Genomic DNA, 19,688 nt, shown 5'->3' on the forward strand with positions numbered 1-19,688 from the left:
GCCATTTTTTCTGTTCAGTGTGAAAATGTGTCACATATAGTATCTAAGCCTAAAGATATAATGGGATCAACACCCAGACTGTCTAAACATCCAATTTGTAAATACTGTTAGAGAAAACTTGGGGATAGTAGCCTTATGTGGTTCACATCTTAGAATTAAGTATGTTCATTAATGAAAACTACTTTAGAAGTGTTACGTGATCAGTTGTGGGCAGTTTTTCTAACTCTGCCAGCCCCTTCCAGTTCTCCCCCACAATCCCTTAGGAATATCAATTTCATTTATCTATTTGTATTTTATGTTACTGTTTTGCTTGTTTTTGGTCTTTTTTGTCTCCCTCTTCTTTCTTTCCTCTTTATTTTCCTTCTTCTTCTTAAATAATTTTTCAAATTATATATTTTTTGCCTAGCAAACAGTCACTTCTTACATATGAATCCTCCTTGTCATCAATTTGCTTACCCAAAAGATGAAGTAGCATCAATATTTAGAAGCAAAAATCTAAAACTTTTATTAACGATACACTTAAAAATAATTTATGAAGTGTAAATCCACTAAATTCAGATATTTATAAAATGTAGTCCACACACACACACTACAGACATTTGCAAAACATTAATTTTGTTTAGTACTCAAATTAAAATATGATTATTATGGTTTTATTAAATATGTTCATAAAAAATTGGGAAAAATGAGGCATTGCTTTTAAGATGTGAAATTCACTGATTCTTTTAAAAATTAAAAACTGTAATAAAAACAATTTTAAAAATATTAAGACAGCAAAGTTTTCTGAATTGTATTGCTAAAAGTGCTGATAAAATAACCTTTCTCAGTTTCCCATTTAAATTATCAGCTTAAAGGGTAATCATATGAAGTAGAAGACTTTTGAATTATTTATGAATGCATTGCTTGTGTAGGGAGTTCTATATGCAGTTGCATTTCTCTTTTTGACTTTAGTGAGAGGCAGCCAATTCATTGAACAAGATTAAACATAAACACATTCGCAGAAATTCATAATGGTCTTAGGAGGAAAGGCAGCAAGGGCAGTAACAACTGTAGCAGGGCTAATCCCAAATTTCAATGGCCATCATTTAATTATTTTAGCTTTTCAGTTCAAGTAATGTATCTCTTTTTGAATCCATCATATTTTGTTAATTACCACAAACTGCTCTCCTGAAGTCAGGGTCAGCACTGAGTTGCGGTCTTTTCACAGATTTCATATACTTAGTACTTAAAATGACCCCTATGATTGATAGTGTAGTAAAGGTATTTTACCGGTTGGCTAAATGTATTCATACTATGTGTGTTTTTTAATGAAAAATCTTTTCTTTTGGAGTAACATTTTAAACCTAGTACTTGTGTTGCCAGAAAACATAAACTTTATAGGTTCTTCAAAAACTTTTGTTTTTCAAATTCTTATAGCACTATGTGAATTTAATATTAGCCTATTACATATAATATTTGTTAATATACCACAGGACATATTTAAGACTTGCCACACTGAAGGTATTGTGGATTACTGAATTAGAATTTATATCCCAGGAGTGTTTTGTGGATTTCTGTGCCACATTCAGGTAGGATAATTCTTTTGCTAAATACTCCCAAATAATAAATGAGTCTGAAGTTTCAGCATAGGTAATTTGTAGACCGTGATGTAAAATATAAATATGTAAAGCACTAACAAATAAAGTCCTATCATTTTTAATTTGTTTATTGAACCATTACTTCATGTTTCAAGGGTTTATTTACTTTATATAGAAGAGATATAGCAATCTTATTGAGAAGAAAATATAGTCAAATATCTAGCTTCCTTGATCACTTTGCTGTGACAATTTTAGAACATAAAATGAGACAAAATTTTACAAACGTATGGTAGTTAAAGAAAAGCTCATTAAGAATGTGCTCATTACTATAGTTTTAGCCCTTTGACAATGTGATACACAGACAAAATTAGTGAAGATATGAATTATGTGATAAAAACAACAGTGTCAAATGTATATGACTCATGGTAGATCTTAATAGGCTATATATCAATAGTGAAGTGTCAGTTACAGCTACTCAGTTCCATGTCCTTTAGAGGAATAGGCTTCCCGATACTACCTCCTTGTCCACATTAAGTTGTCTAATGGGGTATGCAATAGTCAGGCATGATCGCTGATAGGTTCATGGCTGGATAGAGGGTGTAGAATCTAAAATAGCTCAGCAGTGACTCCTTTCAACTCTTTTTACATTGTTTTCTGGTCCTCCTCATGTTCTGTGTTTTTTCTTTCACTGTTGGATGGTGGGATTAATTTATTTCTCCTTCTCATTCCATGTCTTATCATGTCTTTAGGAGATGAAATATTTGCTTTAAAAATATGCATTTATATTTTCTGTTCCACACTTTGTTCAATTACTTTATTTGAACTTTTAAGTACTCCTTCTGTATTGCTTCAGGTACTAGAAAGAAAGCTAGATGGAAGTAAAATACACAAAATTCACTAGTTAATACCTTGTGATATAACTTTGCCAGACAATTAAAATAATTTAATAAAATAGCATTACATATTATAAGAATGTAAATCAAGCTTTTCAACCTGCAGCTCACGGGGTGCATGTGACCCAGGACAGCTTTGAATGTGGCCCAGCAGAAATTCGTGAACTTTCTTAAAACAATATGAGATATTTTTAACGTGAATTCTTTTTTAAGCTCTTCAGTTTTTGTTAGTATTAGCGTATTTTATGTGTGGCCCAAGATAATTCTTCTTGTTCCAGTGTGGCCAAGGGAAGCCAAAAGATTGGACACCCTTGACGGAAATCCTTATTCTCTACAACTGAAAAGTTGTAGAGAGCATCATATTTCATGGCTTGTTCACGAAGTATCTTCTAACAGCCTGCAAAGGTTACATAAACATTTTCAATATACAGCACTTCAAAACGGGACCCCAAACCCCAGGCCATAGTTTGGAACCAGTCTACACCCAGTTAGGAACCAGTATGCACAACAGGAGGTAAATGACAGATGAGTGAGCAAAGCTTTATCTATATTTACAGCCACTCCCCATTGCTTGCATTACCACCTGAACTCTAACTCCTGTTAAGATCAGCGGTGGCCTTAGAACTTCATGGTATCTCAAACCTTACTGTGAACTGCACATGTGAAGGATCTAGGTGCATGCTCCTTATGATAATCTAATGCCTGATAATCTGTCACTCCCTCCCATCATCCCCAGATGGGACCCTCTAGTTGCTGCAAAACAAGCTCAGGGCTCCTACTGATTCTACATTATGGTGCATCGTATAATTATTTCACTATGTATTACAATGTAATAATAATAGTTATAAAAATGTAATAATAATAGTTATATAATAGTTATATAAATAACAATAAATGTAATGCATTTTAATCATCCCTTAAACATCTCCTCTGCCCATCTGTGGAAAACTGCCTTCAATGAAACCAGTCTCTGGTGCCAAAAAGATTGGAGACTGCTGCTTTAAAAGGCTACTATATGCTTCCAATTACAAGTTCCAAACTATCTTCTGGAGAATTAGAACTTGTTCAAATCCATCAAGAGAGTAAGTGACTAAGTCAATATTTCAACCTAGGTATAAATAACTTCCATGATATCTTTCTTTCTGTTTGTCGACTCTGTCTGAGAGCATTGCATTGTATTGGGGGAAGGGATTTTATCATTTAGTTTATGTAGCAAATTTTTTGTTATTTTATTTTTTTGACATAAAATGGCAAACTTAGTTGACTTCATCATAGCAATAGCACAAATACCTTATAACTGAAATCTAGTTACTACTAGTTACTGTATTGCTGTATATGACAGTCATTATAAGGGTTAACCAACATAATTTTCACTCAGTTGGACTTTTTTTCCTCATTTTCCTAGTTCTTGGTTTTGTTTGCTTGGTGGTGTTGTTATTGGTGGTGATCTGGTTTTCTTTCTTTAAGAAGTCTCCTCATAACTCAATATAGATGGAATCATCAATAACAATGCCTCATCTCTCAACAAAAAGGTGGGCTTAGAAGTCAGAGGGAGCCTATTAGAACTCTGCATCCACAAGATGGGCCAATAAGATTATTCCCTGAAACATATTAGGTAGAGTCCACGGAAAAAGGCACAGAAACTTCCTCTATAACACACAAAAAAAAGGCCTTTGAACTACTAAGTGGCTATATAGTATGGTAGCAAGGAAGAATGATAGTTGCAAAATAAAACCATTTTTCAGAGGGAATTACAGATTGATACAGGGCTCTGAAATGACCATTTAAGACATTAGATTCTTTTGTGCTTGAAGTCATTTCTAGGGAATAGACAAATTTCCAAGCTTTGTTAGTCAAGTTGCATTGTGTTACTTTTGTCACTGATAACTGAAATAGTTTTGGCAAGTAGAGAAATTATTATGTACAAGTATGCTTCTAAAGTAACAGTATATTAAATATTGCTATGGATAAAATAGAATTGGGGGCAATTTTTTACTTAATCAGTGAAACATTAACAATCTTCATAATATGCTGATTAAGCAGGTGACCGGTTGTAGTAATAGATGTTGCGTTTTAGAAATCAAACTGTATACTTCTCAAAAGTGAAGTTTTAGAGGATTACTAGAAAATTTCTGTATATTGAGGTGGATTGATTTATTTACAAAAATCTCTTTTCTCAAAACAAAATCAAGTTAGACACATTCTGTTTTATGTTTCATTCCTTTCAGTTTTTGTGGTTAGGGAAAATGGAAAGGTACAGATTATTCTAAAATTTTCTAGAGAATAAAATGCTTAATTCATGAGGATAAGTGATAGGAAGAGTTCTTGATTCTTCATGTTGACAAAAAGGATCATATTTTTATTGATTTAGACAAGTAAATGAAGTATAAGGTGATTTATTTAGGGACTAAATTAACATTACAATTTTTTTTTTTTAAAGTTCAGAATATAATAGGTTAATTAAGGTATTTCTCTGGTCCAGAAGACCTCTCTTGAATCTACTTTTTACAGCTCTGCTGACTGGGAGGCCTTTCACAAGATAAGGGTGCAGGAAATATTGTTAGAACAGGACAGTTGGGGCCTGCGGAGAGCGGTGGGAGGTGAGGATGGGGTGGTAAAACTGCATCTCCAATTATACTTTCTGCTTTTAGTTTCTTTGTTACACACAAATTGGTTCCTTAATTTATTCCTTTGAGGGTTAAATTTCAGTTCAAATTTCTGTTAACTTTTATATTTTTTAATTTAAAATTTCAAATACATTTTAAAAAATCTAAATCTAGAAAATTATAGCAAACAAAAATTAAAATGTCCTATAATCCCACGAGTCAGAGGCAATCAGGCTGATAAAAGTCTCTTGGTCATTATTTGATGTGTAGGTCCTACTCTCGTTTCCAAATTAGGATTGACTGAGGCTACAGAGTAGTATCCTATTAGTCGGAAAGAATTCTAATTATAAATAATAGCAAAACCTACATCAGGGGCTTTAAAAAGCAGCGCTAGAGAAATCACCATAAAGTCAGGTTCTTCTCATCTTTGTATTTCCCTAGTCTTAGAATAAAACTCTTTTGTTTAAAACATCCCATATTTTAAAGACAGGTGCTTTCCCTGAAAGCATCACATCCACGTTTTAGGTAGAAGAGTAAAGGGGCATCTGAAGCAAGTGTGGTTTTTTTTTTAGAAACTCTCATCTCTTCCTGTAGCTTCAGTTTCTTAAAATCAGCACTTGCATATATAAGACCTAAAGAGTTATTCTGGGAAGTGGTCATGTGGAAGAACAAGGAATAAAAAAGAGTCACGTGGTTAAGAAGCAGCAGCCAACCTAAGGGCACGTGATTAAGTTGATTATCACAGTGGGCCTTAATCCTACTGTATAGAATGTATCTTGGAATCCTATCTCGAAAAAGAAAAAGCCACTTTATCCACTTACTCCTGCATCCCACCCTCATTGGACAAAGGTCATCCCAGAGGTAATTAACTCCCTCTCACTTTTCTATTATCATACATGCCAGAGGAGTTGAGCGAGCTTGGTCAGGTAGGCACCCCACACAGCATGAGCCGAGTAGACCCAGGCAAAAATCTATTAGTACTTTCCTAGCTAGATTTAATAAAACTCTATTGATCATTTATTAATTTATTTTATTTATTTATGAACATATTTCATCAATCTTTCTACACTAAGATAGTATTCTATTTTTCCTTTTATAACTTGTGTTATATTATCACAATTAATTCATTATTCTGCCACATTTGCTCTAGTTGTGGTCACCAGTTTCTGTTTTCATGTTTTTCAGACCATGATATCAATTTCCAAATGAATTATTTAATTTTTTTTCTTTTTACACTAGACTTAAAACTATAAAAAACTGATTTTTGCCTTATAACATATCATCACCATTTACTCAAAAAAATTAATATACTTCAGCAAATTTTTATTATCTCTGTTTATTTTTATATAGATCTCCATAATTTTATCTGAATCCTTTGGTTTATATTATATAATTTTGTTATAGTTTTCCTACTGTTAATTAATGTCTTTCCACCATTATATTTTTAACTTGCTCTTGCCATTATAAGAAAGAAAGCTATTTAAAATCTGTACACCTGGCCAACTTCCTCACTTCTGTAACTTTCTAGCTTTAATTGGATTTTTTGAGGTGTTCGAAGAAGCAATTATTATTTCTGTTTTTTACTTCCTGCATTTACTAGTTTCAATGAACATTTTACATTTACATTGACTTTACTGAGAATGACTCTAGCACAAGATATTCTGCAAGACATTGATAGATACATATAAAAAATTTCACTGGATGAATAAGTTGAAGAGAGTGAAGGTCAGGCAAAATTGAATAGCACCTGGCAACTAATTACTCATGTAAATTTGAGATATTATTGTTTTTTATTACATCTCTTTGTCTTCACAATTTTTATTTCCTACAGCAAATTCCCAATGAGTTTTTATATGTTTAATATGTACCTACAGAGGAATTATCATAGTTTTAATTTAATAATTACTTGTCAATTTTAGATATTTCATGTATTGTCCACTGAAGTATCAATTGTCTATTAGCTTTTTAAAATATTATTATTAATTGAAAAGAAATATTTAATTTTAATATAATTAATCAACATTTTTTCCTTTGATGTTTAAAGAAATCTTTATCATCCCTAATTGACTGCCTATGTCACAAAAATAATTTTCTTTTTTCTTTTTCTTTTTTTTTTTAATACTTTAAGTTCTAGGGTACATGTGGATAACGTGCAGGTTTGTTACATATGTATACTTGTGCCATGTTGGCGTGCTGCACCCATCAACTCGTCAGCACCCATCAACTCGTCATTTATATCAGGTATAACACCCAATGCAATCCCTCCTCCCTCCCCCCTCCCATGATAGGTCCCGGTGTATGTTTCCCTTCCTGAGTCCAAGTGATCTCATTGTTCAGTTCCCACCTATGAGTGAGAACATGCGGTGTTTGGTTTTCTGTTCTTGTGATAGTTTGCTGAGAATGATGGTTTCCAGCTGCATCCATGTCCCTACAAAGGACACAAACTCATCCTTTTTCATGGCTGCATAGTATTCCGTGGTGTATATGTGCCACATTTTCTTAATCCAGTCTGTCACTGATGGACATTTGGGTTGATTCCAAGTCTTTACTATTGTGAATAGTGCCACAATAAACATACGTGTGCATATGTCTTTATAGCAGCATGATTTATAATCCTTTGGGTATATACCCAGTAATGGGATGGTTGGGTCATATGGTACTTCTAGTTCTAGATCCTTGAGGAATCGCCATACTGTTTTCCATAATGGTTGAACTAGTTTGCAATCCCACCAACAGTGCAAAAGTGTTCCTATTTCTCCACATCCTCTCCAGCACCTGTTGTTTCCCGAGTTTTTAATGATTGCCATTCTAACTGGTGTGAGATGGTATCACATTGTGGTTTTGACTTGCATTTCTCTGATGGCCATTGATGATGAGCATTTTTTCATGTGTCTGTTGGCTGTATGAATGTCCTCTTTTGAGAAATGTGTATTCATATCCTTTGCCCACTTTTTGATGGGGTTGTTTGTTTTTTTCTTGTAAATTTGTTTGAGTTCTTTGTAGGTTCTGGGTATTAGCCTTTTGTCAGATGAGTAGATTGCAATAATTTTCTCCCATTCTGTAGATTGCCTGTTCACTCTGATGGTAGTTTCTTTTGCTGTGCAGAAGCTCTTTACTTTAATGAGATCCCATTTGTCAATTTTGGCTTTTGTTGCCGTTGCTTTTGGTGTTTTAGACATAAAATCCTTGCCCGTGCTTATGTCCTGACTGGTATTACCTAGGTTTTCTCCTAGAGTTTTTATGGTATTTGGTCTAACATTTAAGTCTGTAATCCATCTTGAATTAATTTTCGTATAAGGAGTAAGGAAAGATCCAGTTTCAGCTTTCTAGCCAATTATCCCAGCACCATTTATTAAATAGGGAATCCTTTCCCCATTTCTTGTTTTTCTCGGGTTTATCAAAGATCAGATGGCTGTAGATGTGTGGTATTATTTCTGAGGACTCTGTTCTGTTCCATTGGTCTATATCTCTGTTTTGGTACCAGTACCATGCTGTTTTGGTTACTGTAGCCTTGTAGTATAGTTTGAAGTCAGGTAGCATGATGCCTCCAGCTTTGTTCTTTTGACTTTGGATTGTCTTGGAGATGCGGGCTCTTTTTTGGTACCATATGAACTTCAAAGCAGTTTTTTCCAATTCTGTGAAGAAACTCATTGGTAGCTTGATGGGGATGGCATTGAATCTATAAATTACCTTGGGCAGTATAGCCATTTGCATGATATTGATTCTTCCTATCCATGAGAATGGTATGTTCTTCAATTTGTTTGTGTCCTCTTTTATTTCACTGAGCAGTGGTTTGTAGTTCTCCTTGAAGAGGTCCTTTACATCCCTTGTAAGTTGGATTCCTAGATATTTTATTCTCTTTGAAGCAATTGTGAATGGAAGTTCATTCCTGATTTGTCTCTCTGTTTGTCTGTTACTGGTGTATAAGAATGCTTGTGATTTTTGCACATTAATTTTGTATCCTGAGACTTTGCTGAAGTTTCTTATCAGCTTAAGGAGATTTTGGGCTGAGACAGTGGGGTTTTCTAAATATACAATCATGTCATCTGCAAACAGGGACAATTTGACTGCTTCTTTTCCTAATTGAATACCCTTGATTTCTTTCTCTTGCCTGATTGCCCTAGCCAGAACTTCCAACACTAAGTTCCATAGGAGTGGTGAGAGAGGGCATCCCTGTCTTGTGCCAGTTTTCAAAGGGAATTTTTCCAATTTTTGCCCATTCAGTATGATATTGACTGTGGGTTTGTCATAAATAGCTCTTATGATTTTGAGATATGTTCCATCAATACCGAATTTATTGAGAGTTTTTAGCATGAAGGGCTGTTGAATTTTGTCAAAGGCCTTTTCTGCATCTATTGAGATAATCATGTGGTTTTCGTCTTTGGTTCTGTTTATATGTTGGATTACGTTTATTGATTTGTGTATGTTGAACCAGCCTTGCATCCCAGGGATGAAGCCCACTCGATCACGGTGGATAAGCTTTTTGATGTGCTGCTGGATCCAGTTTGCCAGTATTTTATTGAGGATTTTTGCATCGAAGTTCATCAGGGATATTGGTCTAAAATTCTCTTTTTTTGTTGTGTCTCTGCCAGGCTTTGGTATCAGGATGATGTTGGCCTCATAAAATGAGTTAGGGAGGATTCCCTCTTTTTCTATTGATTGGAATAGTTTCAGAAGGAATGGTAGCAACTCCTCCTCGTACCTCTGGTAGAATTCAGCGGTGAATCGATCTGGTCCTGTACTCTTTTTGGTTGGTAGGCTATTAATTATTGCCTCAATTTCAGAGCCTGCTATTGGTCTATTCAGGGATTCAGCTTCTTCCTGGTTTAGTCTTGGAAGAGTGTAAGTGTCCAGGAAATTATCCATTTCTTCTAGATTTCCTAGTTTATTTGCGTAGAGGTGTTTATAGTATTCTCTGAGAGTAGTTTGTATTTCTGTGGGGTCGGTGGTGATATCCCCTTTATCATTTTTTATTGTGTCCATTTGATTCTTCTCTTTTTTCTTCTTTATTAGTCTTGATAGCGGTCTGTCAATTTTGTTGATCTTTTCAAAAAACCAACTCCTGGATTCATTGATTTTTTGGAGGATTTTTTGTGTCTCTATCTCCTTCAGTTCTGCTCTGATCTTAGTTATTTCTTGCCTTCTGCTAGCTTTGGAATGTATTTGCTCTTGCTTCTCTAGTTCTTTTAATCGTGATGTTAGAGTGTCAATTTTAGATCTTTCCAGCTTTCTCTTGTGGGCATTTAGTGCTATAAATTTCCCTCTACACACTGCTTTAAATGTGTCCCATAGATTCTGGTATGTTGTATCTTTGTTCTCATTGGTTTCAAAGAACATCTTTATTTCTGCCTTCATTTTGTTGTGTACCCAGTAGTCATTCAGGAGCAGGTTATTCAGTTTCCATGTAGTTGAGCAGTTTTGATTGAGTTTCTTAGTCCTGAGTTCTAGTTTGATTGCACTGTGGCCTGAGAGACTGTTTGTTATAATTTCTGTTCTTGTACATTTGCTGAGGAGTGCTTTACTTCCAATTATGTGGTCAATTTTGGAATAAGTGTGATGTGGTGCTGAGAAGAATGTATATTCTATTGATTTGGGGTGGAGAGTTCCGTAGATGTCTATTAGGTCTGCTTGCTGCAGAGATGAGTTCAATTCCTGGATATCCTTGTTAACTTTCTGTCTCGTTGATCTGTCTAATGTTGACAGTGGGGTGTTGTAGTCTCCCATTATTATTGTACGGGAGTCTAAGTCTCTTTGTAAGTCTCTAAGGACTTGCTTTATGAATCTGGGTGCTCCTGTATTGGGTGCATATATATTTAGGATAGTTAGCTCTTCCTGTTGAATTGATCCCTTTGCCATTATGTAATGGCCTTCACAAAAATAATTTTCTATATTTTTACTGCTAATTTTATTGTTATACAGTTCAGCCCTTATGCATCAAGTATTTGAATTATATCTTCAATCCATGATATATTAGTTCTCTTCAATGTGTGATGGTAGATAAGGAACAAATTAGGTTTTCTTCAACTGCATGATAAGTCCCTTCCTCCATCACCATCTATAAACATTTTCTCTTCTCATTGATTTCTGGGGCTCTTTATCGTATAACAAGTATTTTTATGTACTTGCATCTGTCCCTAAGATATTTGTTCTGTTCCACTGGTCCAGCAATTCTTTCATCCATTACTATGTCATTTTTTCCAGATTTGTTGAGGAAGAAGTAACAAAAATTCCGTAGATGTAAAGTGTGCAGCACGATGTTGTGAAATGAATATTACCCTTAAGCTAATTAATATACAAATACCTCACATAGTTATCCTTTATTTTATAATAAGAACACTTGAGATTTACTCTTAGCAAATTTCAAGTGTTATAACTAAGTCAGCATTATGTATGTTAGATTTCCAGAACTACTTGATTTTATAACTGAAACTCTGTACCCATTGAACAATATTTTCCCATTTATCCTTTCTGCTAATCACTATTGCACAGTTTGTTTGTATGAGCTTCACTCTTTTAGATTTCATACATAAGTGAGAACATACAGTATTTGTCTTTCGGTATCTGGCTCATTCACTGACTATAATGTTCTCCACGTTCATCTGTGTTGTCACAAATACCAGGCTATCCTTTTTAAAGAAGTGAATATTATGGGATTGCTGGATAACAGGGTAGATCTATTAGGTACTTCCATACTTATTTTAATAATGTTTGTATCAATTTAGATTCTTACCAACACTGTATATGAGTTCCATTTTCTTCACATCCTGGGCAATATTCTTTTTGTCTTTTGACTTTTTAATAATAGGCATCCTAATAGCTGTTAGGTTATATCTCAATGGTTTTGATTTGCATCTCCATAATTTCAAAATTATGGATTTTGAAAACTTTTCATTTACTTGTTAATCACTGTGAGTATTCTTTGGAAAAATGTCTATTCATATCTTCTGCCTATTTTTAAATTGAACTATGTATTAGTTTATTATAGAATTGTAGCACTTTCTTATGTATTTTGGATATAAACCTTTTATTATACATGTAGTTTGCAAATACTTTCTTCCATTTCATATGCTGTCTTTTAATTTTGTCAATTGTTTCCTTTGCTGTGCAGAAAATGTTTGCCTGGATGTAATAACACTTGTTTATTTTTGCTTTTGTTGCCTGTGCTTGTGGCAATATGTTCTAAAACGTATTGCCAAGACCAATGTAGAAGATTTTTTTCTCTCCAAAATGTTATAGTTATAGATCTTACCTTTAAGCCTTCAATGCATTTGAGGTTTTTTTCTGTATGTTTTAAGGTAAAGATCCAGTTTCATTTTTTTCATGTGGTTGTTCAGATTTCCCAATATTTATTGAAGAGACTATTTTTCCCCATTATGTATTCTTATTGAAGATATGTTGACCACATATGACTGGGTTTACTTCTTGTTTCTCTGATTTTTCTCATTGGCCTATATGTCCATTTTTATGTAATTACAACACTGTTTTATTTACTATCACTTTGTAATATAATTTGAAGTCAGGAAGTGTGATGCCTCCAGCTTTGTTTTCTCTGTGTAGGCTTAAAGAACATTGATAAAGCAAAGCAAGAGTGTATTTCCTCCCCTCTTTGACACATCTTTTCTTACTTCTGTGATATACCCAGGTACTCTAATATCTTACCTGGATTTTTTAGCTCTTGTGATTGTATTTTCCTGCACGAATAGCTGATCAAATTAATATTTCTCTGAAGCAAAGAGCACTGGAAAGTTGTATTCCATCATCTTGTTCACATCACTCTCTATTAACTTTAAAACATCTTCTCCTCTTTCTTTCTCTTTGTTTTCCTTTTTTTCCCCTTTGTTTTCCATATTAATGAGAACCTTGTACTATCCAGATGTTTACTCTTGTATTTTTTTCTCCATATGTCTTAACATCCATCCCTTTTATTTATGATACTGTTAATGCTTTCAAGGTGCCTGATGGGTGTTTGCCTTAAAATAATTGTTCTTGGGCCGGGAGCGGTGGCTCAAGCCTGTAATCCCAGCACTTTGGGAGGCCGAGACGGGCGGATCACGAGGTCAGGAGATCGAGACCATCCTGGCTAACACGATGAAACCCTCTCTCTACTAAAAAATACAAAAAACTAGCCAGGCGAGGTGGTGGGCGCCTGTAGTCCCAGCTACTCGGGAGGCTGAGGCAGGAGAATGGCGGGAACCCTGGAGGCGGAGCTTGCAGTGAGCTGAGATCCTGCCACGGCACTCCAGCCTGGGCGACAAAGCGAGACTCCATCTCAAAATAATAATAATAATAATAATAATAATAATTGTTCTTCACCTATATCTACCTCATTATTTTTGCTATGTATTGTATTATTCGATTCTGCCATATATATACACAAATATAAGTTAATATATGTGTGTGTGTGTGTGTGTATATATGTATAAGTACCATTAAGTTCTTGTTCATGCGTCAATATCTTTCCTTATTTCTGTATGAATATTCATTGGGTATATTTTAAATCTCTGGAATGTCTCTTCTATATCCATTTAATATAAACTGTCAAGTGTAGTCTTTATTTTGAGGTAGCTAAGTGTTCAGGCATTAGTTATTTTTGTCTTTAAAGCTAAGGGCATCAGCTACTGCGTCTGGTAATACCAGTTGGCAAGTGACCTAAGCTGGGTCTTAGTCCTTACTACTGCTGTGAAGCCAGAGAAAAGGGGCAAAATAAAGCTCTAGAGGAGGATGCTCCAGGTGGTACAATTGACCTAATCTCCTTTTATGATTTCCTTTTTCTAATTAGTCAAACTTATTTTTTCAGGGATTCACTTTAAACATTTTAGGAAATGTGGAATTGAAGGAAGAAACTCACCCAAATCTAGGGACTCACAGGTGCCAAATTAGAGTAGTGAAGGCCTTTGTCATCATGCATCACAAATGTGACTGATGATTTTCCCAAACTTAACAGCAAGAAATTAGAGTGCAAAACTTTAATATCCTGCAACCCATCATTTCATTTCTGCCTATGACAGCCCACATTTTTAAAGTCCATGTAAAATCAACATAAGATACTTTTCAGTTTCCTCTCTCACATTTTAATGTACTTGAACTGTGGCCATTTAAAAAGTAAACACAAGAAAAGAAGAAAATACAGTGATTCCATGTGATTAAAGTATAAGAAGAAATCTACTTCCAATAGCACTCATCTTATAAGATTATATTTTATGTGTATAATATTATCTATCTGATGCCTGAATTTTTCTTACTTAACTACTATTATTTGGTAATAAATATTTTTAAATAAATATTCTTCTACATGTCTCATGTCTCATAACTTTTGAGTTATTTAGACTTCGAGATAAGAATAATTGTTTCAAGAACCCTCACAAGACTTTGTATAACATGATTTCCTCATTCCCTGATTCTTCATTCTAATCACTCAATGTTTATTAGCACTTGTAACTTACTGATAGCAATGCTTTAAACTGTAAAAAACAGACAAACAAAACAATGACAAAAATATGCTTTGTTTCCTAATAATCAATAAATTTTTTAAGTGAATTTCTTGGGTTATTCAAATGTGGGTGAAAAACATTCAAACCAGAATATCAAATTTGGACTCTTCAGTACACACTTCTTTATGCTATTTTCATGATTTCCAGAGAATTTATTCTGTCAGTCAAAGACTAAACTATTTTGGTATTTTTAAAATGTAATAAAAATTACAGAAAAAAATAACATTTTTTTTATTGTGAATTAGAAAAAAAAATGCAACTTCTACCAGTGATTACTATAGAATCTCTTTAACTCTTGTTAAAATCAGTAAAAAATTATAATATATTAAAGTTAAATAATAAGCCTGAAAACAGTAAATAAATTCAAAAACATTAAGAAAGTGAATCTTTTCCAAGTCACTACATTTACTTTCTTTTTATTGATTCATGTGGATTCTTACTATTCTAAAGTATAATATTTTCCTAAATTCTTTCCAGAAATTTTTAAATAAAATATTATCACCTAAAAATAAACTTGCTGCAATTGATCTGGATGCTGAATCTATTTGAATTTGTTTCAAATCTGGAATCCATGAATAATGAGTTTACTCTTTCAGAAGCTGTTTTTTAAGGGAAACTGTCTCTACAGTATAGATTTTCATCAACATCAAAGTGAATAAAATAAGATCTTAGCAGTAAAGGGGGAATTGTTGAAGAGTTATAATATAAACAAAACGTAGTACATAGATTACATGTAAATTATTGAATTTGTGTCATAATAAACTAAATCATAATGCTAGTGAATTGTGATTGAACATCAAAGTTGATCAACTCATTTCTGGTAAAGAATACATAATGAATAAATTAAATTATCTCTCTCCTCATATATTTAATCGTTGATTTTTTTTTCTGAAATACTGTTTACTGAGTTACTTTCTGAACTTTGAAATATTTATTTATTTTTAAATATATAACACATTGACAAAATCTATATTGAATTAGATTTGGGAAATGAAAGTAATTAATTAATTAATATCCCTTCTGCATTTGATTTTTCTAATAATCTTTGAGTCTTTCCTGAAAGCAATAAAAATACTATTCTATGACTTTTCTATTGTTTCTGTAACAAATTGCCACAAATGCAGAGGCTTAAAACAACACACATTTATTACTGTACAGTTTTAAAAATCAGGAGCCATAGTCGGTCTCACTGTGCTAAAATCATGGTATGCGCAAAACTGTGCTTCTTTTTGAAGAATGTATGTGTGGATCTACTTGTTTGCCTTTTACAGCTTTTGGAAAGTTTTGGGCTTGTAGCCCCCTTCCTCCAGCTTCAAAGCCAGTAATGGCCATTTGAGTCTTTCTGAGAATACTAAATCTTTTCTTTTTCTTTTTTTTCTGAGATGGAGTCTCACTCTGTCACCCAGGGTGGAGTGCAGTGGCAAGATCTCAGCTCACTGCAATGTCCACCTCCCAGGTTCAAGCTATTCTCCTGCCTCAGCCTCTCCAGCAGCTGTGACTACAGGCATGCACCATCATGCCTCGCCGTTTTTTGTATTTTTGAGTAGAGACAGGGTTTCACCATATTGGCCAGGATGGTCTCAAACTCCTGAGCTCAAGTGATCCACGCCCCATGGCCTCCCAAGGTAGTGGGATTACAGGCATGAGCCACCACACCCAGCCAACAATGCTAGTTCTTTGAATCTAACTCTTTTGCCTCGCTCTTCCCTAAGTAAGTCTCATTTAAATTATCCAAGATAATCTTTTTATCTTAAAATCAGGAGATTAGCAATCTTGGTTCAATTTGCAACCATTTTATTTGATACAACATTTTCATATGTTCCAGAGATTATGTCATGAACCGCTATGTTGGAAAATTATTGTATCCACTTTAGTTAACATTGTAAACATGACATTCAATGATTAAGTTTATTATGCATTCAAAACATTTTACTGGTCACTACAATGGGCAGGGCACTACTAAGAACTGGTGACACACTGACACGTGGTTCTTTCTCACAAGGTATATGACACATAATGAAATCATCAGGGCGGTTAATATGCCATTAAACTTTGGTGTGATAAAAGATATGGTAGTGAGAAGAGCAAGGTGCTAAGGAGAGAAGTACACACAAGAAACTCTGAGTTTCTACAATGAGGTGAAATTGACTTGCTTTGGAATACATCTTTTAATGTGGGATTCTAAGTAAAAGTATAAACAGCCCAAAGTGGTTGTTTTGTAAGTATGCAAGCATGTATATGTATATAGAAAATATGTGTACAAGTGTATGTGTGTGTGTATGCATACACACAATGTAGATCCAGAAAAATGGAGTAATTTGTGACATGACTGAGGTGGAATGGTATAAATGGCATATTCCCATGAATATAATATAAAATGATAGTATGTTAGCAGGAGGAAACTGTTGCTTGTCAGTGATAAACATGGCAATTAAGTAAAAATCAAATTGGGAAGAACCTTTTTTTCCTGATGAAGAGATTGAGAAGAGTTTGAGGATATCATCAAGTCTAAAGGTTTTTGATAGATACTTAATTTAATCAGACCTCTATTTAAGAGAATTATTTGAGCAGTTGTTTGAGTAATTAAATGGCAGTTGAGGTGAAGACCAAATGACAAGCTTACAATTTGTTGCAGTAATCAAGAGAGAAGAAATTAAGATTCTGAACGAGTTGACTGAGAACAACCTGTTACATGAAACAAGCAGACTAAGACCTGTGAAATCTCCACTCTCTAAGTATCTATTGACACAGGTGTGGAGCCTGAACAGAGAACCCATCTCTTCATGTCAAGACATTAAATCCACAGACAGTGTCACTTCACATAACGCGACAGGATTATGTCATATTGTATTTCACATTATATTAAACATCTTATATTTCCAAACAAATGCGGATTTAAATGGTCATAAGTATGTTTTGTCTAGTCAGGCAAGCCATAGGAGTGGTTTATAAGGTTCACAGTTCAACTTTATTAATGTCCCAACTGCTTCTTAGAGCAAAAACGTATGGCTTGTATTATTTTAAGCCTACTGAAACCATTTCCCCCCTTTTTCTCTCTAGTGAATTTCAGTGCCTTTATTTTATTTATCTTTAATATTTGAAGACATTTATTTTGAGTCAAATATAAATGACCAGTGGCCCATGACACAGCTCCAGGAGATCCTGAGAACATGTGCCCAAGTTGGTCAGGTTACAGCTTGATTTCATATGTTGTACAGAGACATAAGACATCAATCAATACATATATGATGTATATTGGTTCAGGTGGGAAATAGGGTACTATTTGAAGTAGGGGGTTCCAGGCCATAGGTGAATTTAAAGATTGTCTGACTGGTAATTCATTGAAAAAGTTATCTAAAGATCTGTAATCAATAGAAAGGAATATCTGGGTTAAGACAAGGGTTGTGGAGACCCAGTTTTTATCATGCAGATGAAGCCTCCAGGTAGGAGGACATAGGTGCCAGAATGTAGATTTTCCCCACAAGAGGCAGCTTTGCAGAGTCATTTTAAAATATGTCAAAGAAATACACATTGGGGTAAAACACTTTGATTTCCTTCAGGGCCTGCTATCTGTCATATGATACTATACTAGAATTAGGCTGGGATTTGGTGTCTTTTGCTACAAAAGTCTGTTTTGTCAGGCTTAAGACCTCTGTTTCAATGTTAAGGTTTGTCAGTTGTGTCTGAATTCCAATGGGAGGAGGGCACAGTGAGGTTTGTCTGACCCTGCCTTCCCCTCCTGGCCTGAGCTCAATTTTCAGGTTGACTTTGGAATGCCCTTGGCCAAGAAGAGAGTCTATTTAGTTGTTTTGGGGAGCTTAGTAATTTATTTTTGGTTTACATTCAGCCCCTTCTTGCCAATATTTGCCAGAGGCAACATCAGTGGCCACCAAACTTCTATTCTGTTCATAGTATTACCAGGGTAGCATGTCTACCTGCCCCAGGTCCATCCTGTCCCTCAGTGGGACCCCTATGGTCAAGGGACTTAGACTCAAAAGACCTATAGCCAATTTAAATGTTCTAGGATTGATGAGAATAGAGGCATATAGGAATTCATTGACAGTTCACCCCAATTATACTTTAAGTTCTAGGGTACATGTGCACAACGTGCAGGTTTGTTACATATGTATGCATGTGCCATGTTGGTGTGCTGCACCCATTAACTCGTCATTTACATTAGGTATATCTCCTAATGCTATCCCTCCTCCCTCCCCGCTCCCCACAATAGGCCCCAGTGTGTGATGTTCTCCTCCCTGTATCCAAGTGATCTCATTGCTCAATTCCCACCTATGAGTGAGAACATGCGGTGTTTGATTTTCTGTTCTTGCAATAGTTTGCTGAGAATGATGGTTTCCAGCTGCATCCATGTCCCTACAAAGGACACGAACTCATCCTTTTTTATGACTGCATAGTACTCCATGGTGTATATGTGTCACATTTTCTTAATCCAGTCTGTCACTGATGGACATTTGGGTTGATTCCAAGTCTTTACTATGTGAATAGTGCCACAATAAACATGTGTGTGCATGTGTCTTTATAGTATCATGATTTACAATCCTTTAGGTATATACGCAGTAATGGGATGCTTCTTTAAGCAATATAAAAGCCCAAAACCAAAAGCCAAAGGCAAGGTTACAAAATTTGGCTTCTCTATAACTTCTATACATAGAGCTATGCTAATCTTGATTTTAGTTACAGACTTGTAGCAACTGACTATACAAAACATAAGCATTTTGTTAAACCCTTTTAAGCTAAGAAATTTTAGAGTTTTGCTGTGCTGCAATGTTTTTTGTGGTCTTAGTAATTTGTCCTAAGTGGCTGATAAACATTTTTAACTTATCTGCTGGGAGCATTATATCCAGGAGGCTTTGTCAATAGGAATCTTGATATTCTTTCAGTAATTTTCCTAATTCTATAGGAAGCAGGAAACCTTTTATTGTTGGAATGGATGAAAGGGGCCGCACAATAACCCGGGAGGCAAAATCTCTTACTTTGCTAGCTGTTTAGGCATCTGTGTGCCCATCCTTGATTTAGAGGGTCTGAACTAATGCTGTCCCTCAAAAGTGGCCTTTACATCCTGAATGTGCTGGATCTTGTCTGATCTCCAGTCCTCTTAAATAT

General features: G+C 34.7%; 1 long non-coding RNA gene across 1 annotated transcript; it reads right to left on the reverse strand.

Moving 5' to 3' along the window:
* Window positions 1-1,679: 1,679 nt before the first annotated feature.
* LOC119623519 (uncharacterized) lies at window positions 1,680-3,942 on the reverse strand. The gene is made up of 2 exons (XR_005239716.2): window positions 3,834-3,942; window positions 1,680-2,433 (listed from the first exon to the last, which is right to left on the reverse strand). It is a non-coding gene; the product is annotated as an uncharacterized lncRNA (long non-coding RNA).
* Window positions 3,943-19,688: the final 15,746 nt, after the last annotated feature.

This window comes from Chlorocebus sabaeus, chromosome 27 (genome assembly GCF_047675955.1).
Source record: "Chlorocebus sabaeus isolate Y175 chromosome 27, mChlSab1.0.hap1, whole genome shotgun sequence".
Taxonomy (NCBI): Eukaryota; Metazoa; Chordata; class Mammalia; order Primates; family Cercopithecidae; genus Chlorocebus; species Chlorocebus sabaeus.